This window comes from Antechinus flavipes, chromosome 1 (genome assembly GCF_016432865.1).
Source record: "Antechinus flavipes isolate AdamAnt ecotype Samford, QLD, Australia chromosome 1, AdamAnt_v2, whole genome shotgun sequence".
NCBI classification, from domain to species: Eukaryota; Metazoa; Chordata; class Mammalia; order Dasyuromorphia; family Dasyuridae; genus Antechinus; species Antechinus flavipes.
The window spans coordinates 569,001,355-569,014,323 of NC_067398.1; the positions used below are offsets into that span (position 1 = coordinate 569,001,355).

At 32.0% G+C, this 12,969-nt stretch overlaps 1 protein-coding gene across 1 annotated transcript in view; it reads left to right on the top strand.

Annotated features, from left to right (window-relative positions):
- LOC127547394 (cyclic nucleotide-binding domain-containing protein 1-like) overlaps nt 1-12,969 on the top strand; it is a 311,530-nt gene that overhangs the window by 275,889 nt on the left and 22,672 nt on the right. The gene's annotated exons all lie outside the window — the stretch shown is intronic.

Here is a 12,969-nt window from a genome sequence, read left to right on the forward strand (position 1 = left end):
GGATTCTCTTTGTTTATGAGTGATCTGTTCAACGGAAGTCAGGATAAATTTTCTTGCACTATATTTCTTATCCTGTGTCTTTTCCCTTTGTGTTAACCCTTGTCAAACTCTGCAATCCAAAATGTTAACAATCATGTATTATTTCCTCATGATTATTATAAGAATATAGTTCCTTCTCAAGAAAACCTTGTCACTTAAAATAAAAGATAACTACAAATATATAACTATGTTGTGATAATTTTTAAAGGATGATTTTTAGTTCTTTTGAAGAGCATATTTCTTTTCTTTGTTGGTTTTTTTTATTCTTTGTTTCCTTGGGAGATTAAAGAAAAACAAAACAGATTAGGGAGTAGGTGTAAATGAATTGGAGGGAAAGTGACATAAGAACAAAATTTGAGAAAAGTGAGAAAAGCTGAGTGGAAAAAGTAGAAGAGAAAAGGAATTTTTTTTAGGGAAAGAAACATACAAGACTGTAGAATTATCTGGTTTGCTATCTAATCAATAACTTTAGTGTCCTGGGAGAAAAGTGCTCAGATCTGAAGAGAAATTTTAAATTAATGAACCGATGTGGTTTGACTGAGATTAGGCTTTTAAAGGGAGAACAAGTAGTTTAGGGAAGATACAGAGTCAGAGAAGGTAACAATGGGAAGTAAAAGAAAAGTTCACTTGACCAGAGCCAAGTGAGAGAATAGAAAAAGATAATAGCTGATGAAAAAAAAGTATAATTTGCCATTAGATTATTGAATATTTTTTTTTCTAAAAAAAAAAAAGAAAAAGCTATTAGAGGAATTTAGTAAAATCTCAAAGTCAATAAAGAGATTCCTTCACCAGTGAAGATTATAATTCACTTGTAATTTAGCATTTAAGCCCTAGGGAGTTCTTAAAGGTCTAAGAAGGTTATTTGCAGTAAAAGAGTTGGGAAATTACAAGTTGGAATTTAAGCATTTTGGTCCACAGAATGTAGGCCTTGGAGTAAGGAATCTTAGTCTGAAGCTCTTTCTTTAACTCAGAGTAGGGGAGTGATACTGGAAAATCACCAAGTCTCTCAGTTCCTCAGGTAACTTACTAAAACTGTAAACTACAGAAGAATTATGAAACTATATCAATGAAAGATATTTTTCTATATTGAGGAAATTACAGATTCATGGGGGGAATATAGATGAAAATATGTGATTGGAAACTGAGAAACTAATGAAGAATAGATTTTATTTGCTGTTGTTCATTTGTTTTTAGTCATGCCCTAGGGTCCTTTATGACCTCATTTAGGGTTTTCTTGGCAAAGACAGAGTAGTTTGCCATTTCCTTTTTCAACTCATTTTACAGATGAGGAAACTGAGGCAAATGGAGTAAATGACTTGCTTAGGATCATACAGCTAGGAAATATCTGAGGACAGATTTGAACTCAGAAAAATGATTCTTCCTGATGCCAGGTCCAGTTCTCTATTCATTACATCACCTAGCTGAATTACATAGATATGATTTATTCAACCTGATTATACAATACTCTCACTGGGTAGAATAAAAGATAAATAAAACATGTTTGTATTTAGAAAAGAAAGAGTACTTTTTATTAGGATACACACAATGAAATAACTATACTACAAAATGTAAGATGGTAAATGTGAAAAAAGATGTAAATAAAATATAATTTATAGAAGAAAAAGATCACTACTAGCTGATAGGGTCAAAGATAGTTTTACAGTGTAAAAAATATATCTAAGCATAAGAAGTGAAGGAGAGGGATTTTAAGAGATTACATGGATGCAGGCAAATCAGGTGCAGGGAATGATGTGAACAAGAGCAGGGAAGTGGCAAATTATAAAACATTGAGGGATTTTTAAGAGAATTTTAGAATCGTTGAATTGAGATGCAGTTTTTGACTGTGCAGATGAGGAGTAAAGGATAATTTAGAGGACTGCCATGCTAAAAGATGAATTATATTTAGTGGCTTTATATATACTATGGTATGATGGAATTGAAAGTAATATTTTTTTTTGAAACCAGAAAAAGAGAAAATATGGTGAAATATTTTTTTTCTCTTAAAGGAAGAATGTCAGAGAATATATACGGAAATCATTTTTTTTGCTATGTTGAATTTGCAGTGGTAATAAAATATCCAGACAGATAATTCAGAAAAACAAAGAACAAGATTGGAGGTGTAGACCTAGATTTCAGAGTCACTCATGTGCAGATTGGTCATAGCAGAGAATGCCCAGGAAATGAGTATGGAAAGCACCAGTAGTGTCCCCAGTATATAGTATTCAATCATTGAAAAGGGTGAAGGAGAAAAATCTTTGAATAAGAATGCCAAGGTTTGCATTTTAAACATGAATCTATTCATTTCCAGTGAAAATCAATGTTCTTTTAAAAAAAAAGATTTTTTTGCAATTTTAAACACAAAGTACTCCCTTTCCTAAGTACCCTCTGATTATAACATACTTTCAACTTCACAACAATACTGAATATTCTTTCTTTAAAAAATAAAATATTGGGGGCAGCAAGGTGGAGTAGTGGATAGAGCACCAGCCCTGAAATCAGGAGGACCTGAGTGTAAATCTAGCCTCAGACACTTAACATGTCCTAGCTGTGAGACTTTGGGCAAGTCACTTACATCCAATTGCCTCAGCAAACAAACAAACAAACAAATAAATAAATAAAAATATTGAATTGACTTCTGAGGGTGGAGTCAAGATGGCAGAGTAAAGTCAGGAAGTTGCTCCAGCTCTCCTACTCTCCCTCGAAAACCACCTGAAACCAAGCCTCTGAAGAGAGTATGACAGAATGAAACCCCTCTCCAGCTCAGGATGGATGAAAAAATTTAAAGAAAGATCAGTCTCACTGGGGTGGAAAGGGTGTTAAGCCCAGTTCAGATGGAATATGGGAAAGCCAGTGAGAGGGTCTTTTAATTAGAGCAAATCAGCAACTGAGACCCTCAGTCCTGGCTCAGGAGAGGAGCGCTGGGGGGTGTGGTTGGGGTGGGGGCCGCGCAGCTTCCAGTCCCAGCTCAGAAGGCAAATTCTGGGAAACCAGGCTGTTTCCTGAACAAGGCAGGCAAAGCTACATCTTACAAATACAAGGGGCCCTTGTGCTCAAAGCTAAAGCTCAGAGTTACAGAGGAAGCTTGGGACGGTGCCCCCCATGTCCTAGGGGCAGAGTTTAACCATAAAAGTTAAAAAAGAGGAAATACCAAAAGGAAAGCAAATGAGCAAGAAACAGAAAAGCACCTTGACATAGAAAGATACTACTGTGACAGGGCAGACCAAAACACCAACAATAAGGACAAGATGTGCACAGAAAAAATCTCAAAAGAGTGATATAAATTGGTCTAAAGCCTAAAGAGGCTTCTTAGAAGTGTTAAAAAAAAAAAAAAAAAACTTTAAAAGGCAAAAAAGAGAGGTAAAAGAAAAAAATGAGAAAGGAAATGAGAGATATGCATGAAAGTCAACAGCTTGCAAAAGGAAGGAAAAAAGAATTGTCTGAAGTAAAAACTAGAATTAACTAAACAGAAAAAGAGATACAAAAGCTAATTAAAGGAAATCACACATTAAAAACTAGAACAAGGGAAAACAGAAGCTAATGACTGTGAGACAGCAAGAATCAGTCAAACAAATGAAAATGAATGAAAAAAATAAAAGAAAAATGTGTAATACCTCATTGGAAAAACAGTTGACCTGGAAATAGATCCAGAAGAAACAATTTAAAAATTTTTGGCCTTCTTGAAGGCCATTATCAAAAAAAGTCTGGATATTATTCTTCAAGGTATCATTAAGGAAAGCTGCTCTGATATTGTAGAAAAAGGGGGAAATACTTATTGAAAGAATGCAGCAATTGTCCCTGGAAAGAGAACCCATAAGGAAAACTTATAAGAACATTATTGAAAAACTCCAGAAATACCACCTCAAGGCAAAATACTGCAAGCTGCCAGACAAAAACAATTCAAATATCAAGGAGAAACAATCAGGATTACCCAGGATCTGGCAGCTTTAACAATAAAGGATTGGAGGGCCTACAATACTATATTCTAGAAGGCAAAGAACTTAGGTTTACAACCAAGAATTAACTATCCAGTTAGACTCAGCATCATCTTTTAGGGGAAGAGATGGAACTTCAATGAAGTAAGAGACTTTCAATGATTTCTATTGAAAAAACCAGAACTAAACAGAAAATTTAGTCTATAAACACAGGGATCAAGAGAAGCATAGAAAAATAAACAGGAGAAAAAATATATATCATTTAAAAATTAAACTGTTTATATTCCTAGATTGGAAAATGACATCTGTAACTCTTTGAGAACTGTATCTCTTACTGGGGTAGACAAAGGAGGTATCACATGGACTGAGGGTGTAGTTGTAAATGGACTATGATGTGATGACATCAAAGAAAAAAATTAAGGTATGGAAAAAGGTCTTTATTTGAAAAATGGGAAAGAGGAGGTATAATGGGACAATTAGTTCACATGCAGTGGTATTAAAGACATATTACAATCAAAGGAAAGAAGGGAGAGGGTTGGTTTTAATGGAATAAATTAATCATTTGATTAGGTATAGAAATTTATCTAACCCTTAAAAGAAGTAGAAAGAGGAAAAGAAGGAGGGACAGGATAGAAGGTAGAACAGAAACACTAGGGGATAAGATAAGATTGTGGGGAAAGGGAAAGGAGAGATTAATAAAATTGAAATTAAGAAAACTATTAAACTAATAAGTAAAAGAGTTGGTTTTATAAAAAAAAACTAACAAAATAGATAAATCTGTGGTTAATTTGATTAGAAAAAAAGAAAAAAATCACATCACCATCAAAAATGAAAAGGGTAAATTTAGCAGTAATGACAAAGAAATTAAAGCAATAATTAGGAGCTATGTTGTTCAACGATATGATAGCAAATCTGACAATCTAACTGAAATGGATGAATATTTACAAAAATATAAATTGCTCACATTAACAGAAGAAGAAATAAATTACTTAAATAGTCCCACTTTAGAAAAGAGTTGAACAAGCCATTAATGAACTCCCTAAGAAAACATCTCCAGGGCCACATAATTTCATAAGTGAATTCTACCAAACATTTAAAGAACAATTAATTCTAATACTATCTAAACTATCTGGAAAAATAGGTCAAGAAGGAGTACTGCCAAATTCCTTCTATGACACCAATATGGTACTGATACCTAAACTAGAAAGGGCCAAAATAGAGAAAGAAAATTACAGACCAATCTCCTTAATGAATATTGATAAAAATATATTTTATCTTTAAGTATATATATACACATACATATATATATATATATATTAAAGCTTTTTATTTTCAAAACATATGAATGATAATTTTTCAAAATTTACCCTTGTAAAACCTTGTATTCTAAATTTCCCCCCATTCCCTACTCTAGATGGCAAGTAATCCAATATATGTTAAATGCAATATATGTATATATATTCATACAATTATCTTGCTACACAAGAAAAATCAGATTAAAAAGGATTAAAAAATGAGAAAAAAACAAAATTAAAGCAAACAACAAGAAAAAGAGTGAAAATGCTATATTGTAATCCACACCCAATTCCCATAGTCCTCACTCTGGATGCAGGTAGCTCTCTTCATCACAAGACCATTGAAATTAGCCGCAATCATCTCAGTGTTGAAAGAGCCTTTTCATCAGAATTGACCATCATATAATCTTCTTGTTATCATGTACAATAATTTCCTGGTTCTAATGCAAAATTTTTAAACAAAATATTAGCAAAATAGATTATAGCAATTTATAACCAGGATAAGATACTATGACCATGTGGGATTAATACAGGAATACAGGGCTGGTTCAATATCAGGAAAACTATTACCATAATCGACCATATCATTAAAAAACCTAACAGAGATCATATGATGATCAAATAGATGCAGAAAAAGCTTTTGATAAATTACAGTACCTATTCCTATTAAAAACTCTAGAGAACATAGGAACAAAGGGAGCTTTTTTTAAAATAATAAGCAGCATCTATCTGACACTTAAAGCAATCATTATTTGTAATGGAGTGAAGCTGTTTACATTCCCAATATGATCAGGTGTGAAATAAAGATGCTCATTATCATCATTATTATTAACATTTTCTAGAAATGTTGGCTTTAAGAATAAAAAAAGAAGAAAAATTAAAGGAATTAGAATAGGAAATGAGGGAATAAAGCTATTACTCTTTGCAGATAATATGATGATAAACAGAGAATTCTAGAAAAACATCCAAAAATCTAATGAAAACCATTCACAGGGTTAGCAAAGTTGCAGGATATAAAATAAACCCACACAAATCATTAATATACCTATACATATACATATATAAACCTACACAAATCATTAATATACATATATATATATATATATATATTACTGACAAAATCCACCAGCAAGAGATAAATTCTATTTAAAATTATTGTAGACAAAATAAAACACTTTGGAGTCTATCTACTAAGACAAACCCAAGAACTAAAACACTTCTCACATAAATAAAGTCAGATATAAACAGTTGGAAAAATCTCAATTGTTCATGGCTAGGCTGAGCTAATATAATAAAAATGACAATTCTGCCTAAATTGATCTACTTTTTCAGTGCCATACCAAACTGCCAAGAAATATTTTATAGAACTAGGAAAACAATAGCAAAATTCAACTGGAAGAACAAAAGGTTAAGAATATCAATGAAATTAATTGAAAAAAATACAAAGAATGGTGGTTTAGCATTACCAAACCTAAAACTCTATTATAAAGTAGCAGTCATCAAAATCATTTGGTATTGGCTAAGAAATAGAATGGTGGATAAGTGGAATATATTAGATATACATTTCATAGTAATCAAAACCTATAGCCATCTAGTATTAGATAAACCCCCAAAATCCAGTTTCTGGAAAAAGAACTCACTTTTTGACAAAATTCCTGGGAAAACTGGAAAATAATATGTTAGAAACTTGGCAGAAATCTTCATTTGACACTCCACACCAAAATAAAGTAAAAATGGGTACATGATTTAGGCATAAAGGATGATACCATAAGCAAGTTAGGAGAGCAAGGGATAGATAATTTGCCTATCAGATCTTTGGAGAAGGAGGAATTTATGACCAAAAAATAACTAGAAAACATTATGAAAGGCAAAGTAGACAACTTTGATTAAAAAAGCTTTTGCACAAACAAAACCAATAGAAACAAAATTAAAAGGGAAATATAAAACTGGGAAAAATATTTACAGCCCATGTTTCTGATAAAGGTCTCATTTCTAAAATATATAAATAATTGAAGCAATTAGGTGGAGTGGTGGATAGAGCACCAGCTCTCAAGTCAGGAGGACCTGAGTTCAAATCTGGCATCACACACTTAACACTTCCTAGCTGTGTGACTCTGGGCAAGTCACTTAACCCCAATTACCTCAGCAAAAAAAAAAAAAAAAAAAAAAAAAAAAAAAAAAAAAAAAAGTGTATGTATACACACACACACATACACAAATAAGTAAACAAGTAAATAAATGAAATATATAAAGAAGTAAGCCAAATTTATAAGAATACAAGTCATCCCGCAATTGATAAATGGTCAAAAGATATGAACAGACAATTTTGGAATGTTGAAATTGCAGCCATTTATAGTTATATGAAAAAATGCTCTAAATCGCTATTGATTAGAGGAATGTAAATTAAAACAATTCTGAGTTACCATCTCATACCTCTCAGATTGGATGACAGGAAAAGATAATGATAAATATTGGAGGGGATGTGAGAAAACTGGGACACTAATGCATTGTTGGTGAAATTGTTAAATGATCCAACTATTCCAGGGAGCAATTTGGAATTATGCCCAAAGAGCTATAAAACTGCATATAGTTTAATATGATTCTGCAGTGCCATTATTGAGTCTGTTTCTCAAGGAAATCTTAAAGGAGGGAAAAGGACCCATATGTGCAAAAATGTTTGTAATAGCTCTTTTTGTGACAGCATGGAATTGGAAAAGGAGTGGATGCCCTCAATTGGGGAATGGCTGAACAAGTTATGGTATATGAAAATGATAGAATATTATTGTTCTATAAAAATGATGAATATACTGTTTTTAGAAAGACTTGGAAAGATTTACATTAACTGATGCTGAGTGAAACAAGAAGAACCAGGAAAACATTGTATACAATAATAGCAAGATTGTGTGATGATCAACTATGAAAAACTTGATCCTTCTCAGTGGTTCAGTGATCCAAAGCAATCCCAATAGACTTTGGACTGAAAATGCCAGCTGCATCCAGAAAAAGAACTAAGGAGACTGAATGTAAATCAACACAAACTATGTTCTTTTTTCTTTTTTTTTTTTTAAAAAAAAATCTCTTTAATGGTTTTTCACTTTTGCTTTGATTTCTTCTCCTAACATGATTCATAAAGTAATTTGTATTAAAATAAAATTACTAGAAATAAATAAAAAATGATTCTCTTTTAATTATGAATCCCTTAGGTATATTTTTAATATATATATATATAAAGACATATATATGTATGTATAACCATATTTGCATTAGATAAGTAGCAGTGTCAAGTAGCATCATAAAATTTCATAGATTGTACTTAACTGTTGTCCAAATATTGATACATAGGATTCTAAAATCTTTTATAAGTAAGCAAATAATTACCCTCCATCTTATATTTTCTATCTATCCCAAACTGCTAATTCCTTTCTCTGTCATTCTGATTAGATAATTTCACTTTCTACATTGTACTTAGTTTCAATGTCTAATGTGTGCTCTCTTAATTTCCTTCCTCCATGTCCCAAAATGATTCTGTATCTTCACTTATATTTTATTTTACTGTTTTTGTTTATTCTGGTTCCTTTACCTGTGACTTTGATGCCTGCTCCTCTCTCAGATATTCCTCATCTGAATGTCCAAATTTTCTTGTCTCCTCTAGCTCCTTCCATTCTGATAACTAACATGTTTTCAATTATTGCTTCCCACTGGAAGCATGCCATACCTGTATCTCCAGATTTGACTCTCTGCCATCAGTGAAATAATGGTACCAGACTATGTGATCTCTTAGAACCCTTTTAACAAAATTCAATCTTTAGTTGACAGTCTTTACTGTCTTTCATATAGCAACTATGATGTGAGACATAGAAGCAAACATTTTGATTTTTTTTGTTTTAATAAACATAGCATAGGCCCAACACACATAGCCAAAAAAAATTTTAAGTACCTATTTAAATTTTTTTTTACAATATAATCCAAATATCTGTTATTGAGAATTGGGCATTCTTAATGTAATTTTATTGGCTTAAGAGACTCCTGGTGGGGAAAATATCTTTATCAATGCAGATTGGCAAAGAAAAAAAAATTTTGTTGGAACATTGACTAAGAACACTGAGAATTTAGGGTAGTGTGCCTAGATATATACTAGATTTACTCTTGGTAAAGTTGTGAACTAGTCCAACTGTCTTGAAGAACAACTTGTAACTATGCCCCAAAGCCTATAAAATTCTGTACATCTTTTAACCCAACAAAGAAAAAAGAAAGAACCTATATGTTAAGAAAAAAATATGTATAGTAGCTCTTTTTGTGAGGGCATAGAACTGAAAAATAAGGGGATGTTTATCAATTAAGGAATGGCTGAATAAGTTGTGGTATATGATTGTGACAAATACTATTGTATTGTAAAAGATGTCAAGGAGGATGGCTTCAGAAAAACCTTGTAACATTTATATGAACTGATTGAGAAGGAAGTGAGCAGATCCAGAAGAATATTATACACATTAACAGCAATATTATAGTAGTAATTGTGAAAGACTTAGATATTCTGATAAAGACAATCATCAATTCAATTTCAAAGGATTAATGATAAAAAATACTATCTATCTCTAGGGAAAGAATTGCTGAATTAAGAGTCACCCCAAACTCCACCCCCACCCCCAGCCCATGTTTCTGACTAGGAGAGGTTGAGAAAATAGAACGTCCTAGCTGCCATATCTGCCTTTGAGTGGTCTTAAATATTTTTATATATATATATATATATAGATTATAGATATATTAGATATAGATATATAAAAATATAGAGATAGATATATTTATATATATTATAGATAAAAATATAGAGATAGATATAGATATATAGAAATATAGGTAAATATTTTATAGATATATAAATATAGATAGAATATAAAAGATGAATTTTCTTTTTTTTAAGATGAATTTTCTTAACCTTGAATCAACAGCTGAACTGGGAAAATGTCATTTCTCCCACATCCAACTGAATTAGTGGGCACAAGGTTGTTAATTAGTATAAAATTGGTGTATGGCTTCAATTGAAATATGATGAGAATTAGAATGAGTGCCCAAAATAGGAAACATTCTGTACTGATGAGTATTCTATATATATTCATTGACTTTCATGTGCTATAGTAAATACTACAGCAGGAGGTAGAGAAATTGGCATCATCTTTATATAAGCCCTTCCTAATAATTATGTGTGATCATGGGAAAATCACTTAACCTCTTTGAGCCTAAGTTTCCCTATGGGTGTGAACCTGGAGGAAGTCTCAGTTGGTAAGACAACTAGATTCTGTATGTCTTGTTACATTGAAATCAATTCAGTAAGTGCTTATTAAGCACCTATTCAACACAAGCCCTGCTAGAAAATGATTTTGCAAAAATTAAGTTGGACATTATCTCTTCAAGAAACTTAATCTAGTAAAACTATTGCCTTCTGATCAGATTCTCCAGGTAAGAAAAGGGGTAGAATTACTGTAATTATATGCCTTCTCTTTTCCCATTTCTATGATGAATATTGTCACATCTGGTATAATCTTTCATTGTCCAGTGATTATGAGCCTCTGAAAATCCTTTTCCAAACCAATTCCCAAATCTCATCACCCAATTCCTTATTTCCCGTTCCCCTTATTCCTCCCACTCTAGTTTTTCAACAAAAGACCACTCACCCCTTTATTGTAGCTCTTTGGAACCCCTGTTCTATGGGTAAAGAACTTCCTTTTATACTAAATCTTTTCTCTCTCCCTTCTTCCATTTACTGGTTGTACTGAAACTTGGCTCTTTCCAAATTACATAGCCTCCCTGGTTATCCTTTCTGGTTCTTCCCTCTTTCTCTTTGCCTCACTATTCGAGGTAGGAGAATTGGAATACTCCTTGTTCCTCATTGGTACTTTCATGTTGTCTTTCTACTTCTGTCACTCAGTAACCTCTCTTACTTTAAAACATATGAGAGAATGAATTTTAAAAAGACTCATATAAAATGTTATGAGAATTAACATAGATGAAGTCAGGGAGGGCATACTTATCCATGGAGAAATCTGAAACAGAAATAACAATCGAAAATTTTTTAAAAGATGAGATAAATTAAGATTCAAAGTTTTTCATACCATTTTGACAAAACAGAAATTTCTTTATAATAATGAAATTATAGGTAGAACTTTAAAAAGATATTTTCCAGATTGAAGGAAGTATTTATAGGGGTTCCAGTCTTTTTTGCCATAATCTAAGAAGAACATTGGAAGAGAAAAGTGTTTTCAGAAGAGGGAATTCAGGATGATGAATGGCCTAGAAATCTTTATCACCTGAGTAATAGTTTAAGGAATAAGACATTTGTTTTAGAGATAATAAATGTTAGAGAGGTAGAATAAGACATGCTAAATGTCTTCAAAAATTCAGTGGTCTATCATGTGGAGGAGGGCACAGATTTTTTCTTTTTTCTTTAATATTTTATTTTCTCCCAATTACTTGTAAAATTACTTTTAGCATTCATTTTTTTTTAAATTTCCACTTCCAAATTATGTCTTCTTTCTTTCCCGTATCTCCCCCCCACCTTTAATAAAGACAAAAAATTTAATATAATATTTTAACATATTTCATATGTATTGTCAATGCTGAACAATTACCCATGCATATATCTTGTAAATAAAAAGCTATAATAATAATAATAAATTAATATATGTTATACATAAGCAGTCTCATAAAACCTATTTCCATGTTAGTCATACTGTGAAAAAACATAACATAGATTTCTTCCCCCCCCCAAAAAAAAACCTATCAAGAAAGATACAGTTAAAAAAGGTGTACTTTGATCCAAATTTGTACTCTGTCAATTCTTTTTCTGGACATCAATAAGCATTTTTTTTTCATCACTAGTTCTTCAGAATTATCTTGGATTATTGCATTGCAGAGAATATAAGTAATTTCCAATGGATAGTTGGTACAATATTGCTATTACTATATATAATGTTCTGCTGGTTCTGCTCATTTCACTTTGTATCAGTTCATATAAGTTTTTCCAGGCTTTTCTGAGAGCATTCTGCTCATTTCTTATGATCAATAGTATTCTATGATAGCCATATGCCACAGTTTGTTCAGCTGTTCCCCAAGTGATGGGTAGCTCTTTTCAATTCTTTGCTACCCTTAAAAGAGCTGCTATAAATATTTGTGTACATATAGGTCCTTTTCCTTTTTGTTTTTTAATCTCTTTGAGATATTTACATAAGGGTAGTGCTGGGTCAAAAGATATGCATGATTTTATATTTTATAGCCTTTTGGGCTACTTTTCTGCTCTCCAGAATTTTTGTATTTGTATACAATTCTAGCAATAATAGTGTCACAATTTTCTCACATCCCCTCCAACTGATCATGATTATGATTACTGTATATTTCCCTCTATTCTATTTCCAATCTCTTCCCTTCTATCTCTCCTTTCATTTTATCTTCAAAAGTATTTTGCTTCTGACTACTGCCTCCCCTACTCAGCCGTTCCTTCTATGAATCCTCTACTCAGATACCCTTCCCCTGCTGCTTTCTTGTAGGGGAAAAGATTTCTATAACTCAACTGATTCTGTATGTTATTCCCTCTTTGAGTTAATTCGATAGACAGTAAAATTCAAGTACTTTCCTCTGTTCTGAATTCTCCATCTTTTTTGTTTACTGTAAAAGCTCTTTAATGTGTCTTTTATGTGAAATCATTCACC